The 1,963-nt window shown below is 37.3% G+C and overlaps 1 pseudogene; it reads right to left on the minus strand.

The window, feature by feature from the left end:
- Nucleotides 1-217: 217 nt before the first annotated feature.
- Nucleotides 218-1,225, minus strand: LOC123254066 (annotated as a pseudogene).
- Nucleotides 1,226-1,963: the final 738 nt, after the last annotated feature.

Raw genomic sequence — 1,963 nt, forward strand, 5'->3', positions numbered from 1 at the left:
ATTTTCTTCTTCCTTCAAGTTTCTCTTAGTACCATTCTCTTTTTTGTTCCCCCCATTTCTTTTACATATCATCTTTAACAACTTAATACCATAACCTCTGCCTATGAATAATACTTCTATCTACTATGATAATGAAAACTTTTTTTAAACCCTTACCTTTCATCTTGGCTATTTGGCCAATGATAATGAATGGCTGTTCTACAGGTTGACCTCTGATTCAAGTTAGGATGAAGAGGTTGGCTGTAAGAATTCAAAATAGGGTTTGTGAAATTGGTCGGAATATTAGGCTTCGTTGTTTAGATGTGTGGAGAAGGGGGATTACTAATAGTACTAGAATGGATGCAAGTAGTGCTAGTACTCCTCCTAGTTTATTAGGGATGGATCGTAGGATTGCGTATTCAAATAGGAAGTACCATTCTGATTTAATGTGGGGTGGAGTGTTTAGTGGGTTGGCTGGTGTAAAATTGTCTGGATCTCCTAACATATCAGGTGAGAATAAGGCTAGTGATAGGAGTGTAAGGATTATGAGGATGAGTCCTAGGATGTCTTTGATAGTATAATAAGGGTGAAATGGGATTTTATCTGAGTCAGGATTAATCCCTGTTGGGTTGCTGGAGCCTGTTTCGTGAAGGAATAAAAGGTGGACAATGACAAGAGCTAGGATAATAAAGGGTAGGATAAAGTGGAAAGCGAAGAATCGGGTTAGTGTTGCTTTATTTACGGAAAAGCCACCTCAGATTCATTCAACTAATGTTGTGCTGATATAAGGAATGGCTGATAGATTAGTAATGACAGTGGCTCCTCAGAATGATGTTTGTCCTCATGGGAGAACATATCTGACGAATGCGGTTGCTATAACTGTTAAAAGTAGAATTACTCCAATGTTTCAAGTTTCTTTGAATAGGTAGGATCTGTAGTAGATTCCTCATCCTACATGGAGGAATAGGCATATGAAAAATATGGAAGCTCCGTTTGCATGTAAATTGCGAATTAGTCAACCGTAGTTCACGTCTCGGCAGATGTGGGCTACTGATGAGAAAGCGGTTAGTGTGTCTGATGTGTAGTGTATAGCTAGGAATAATCCTGTAAGTATTTGGATGATGAGGCAAATTCCTAAGAGAGATCTGAAGTTTCATCAAGCTGAGATGTTGGAGGGTGCTGGTAGGTCAATGAAGGAGTGGTTGATAATCTTTGCAAGTGGGTGGGTTTTTTGTAGGTTGGTCATTATGTTTTTGTAGTTGAAGTACAACAATGGTTTTTCATGCCATAGGTTATGGTTAAAGTCCATGCTAAAATAATAAAAATGATAATTATTTTTGTTATTTCTTTGCTATTGGTTGTTGGGTTTGTGACCTTTGCTTCTAAGCCTTCTCCGGTTTATGGGGGTTTGAGTTTAGTTGCTAGTGGGGGTTTAGGCTGTGCAGTGGTGGTGTGCTTGGAAGATGTGTTTTTAGGGTTGGTTGTTTTTTTAGTTTACTTAGGTGGCATATTAGTAGCTTTTGGTTACACTGCTGCTATGGCTACAGAGGAATTTCTGGAAACGTGAGTTGGGAATGTTGTGGCTATAAGTATATTATTGTTTTTTCTATTAATGGAGATAGTGTGATATTATTTGTCTGGAGAAGTTCATGTTAATATGGCTGTTGAGTTGTTTCATTTTGCTGGGACTCATTGTATTGGTCAAGATTTTAATGGTGTTTCGTTATTATATTGATGTTGTGGTTGGGCTTTAGCCTTGTTAGGGTGAATTTTGTTTATTACTATTTATGTTGTGTTAGAAGTTGTGCGTGGACGTAGATTAGATGAGTATTAAGATAAGTATAATTGAAATTAGAAAAGATAGGAAGTATACTTTAATAAGTCCTTTTTGAGCTGAAGAAAGTTTTGAAGATGCTATGGAGTGAGTGTAGGCTTGACCTTTAGGTCCTGTTTTCTCATATCAGTTAAGATCAATTAGTATGGT

Source organism: Gracilinanus agilis, unplaced genomic scaffold, assembly GCF_016433145.1.
Source record: "Gracilinanus agilis isolate LMUSP501 unplaced genomic scaffold, AgileGrace unplaced_scaffold13739, whole genome shotgun sequence".
Taxonomy (NCBI): Eukaryota; Metazoa; Chordata; class Mammalia; order Didelphimorphia; family Didelphidae; genus Gracilinanus; species Gracilinanus agilis.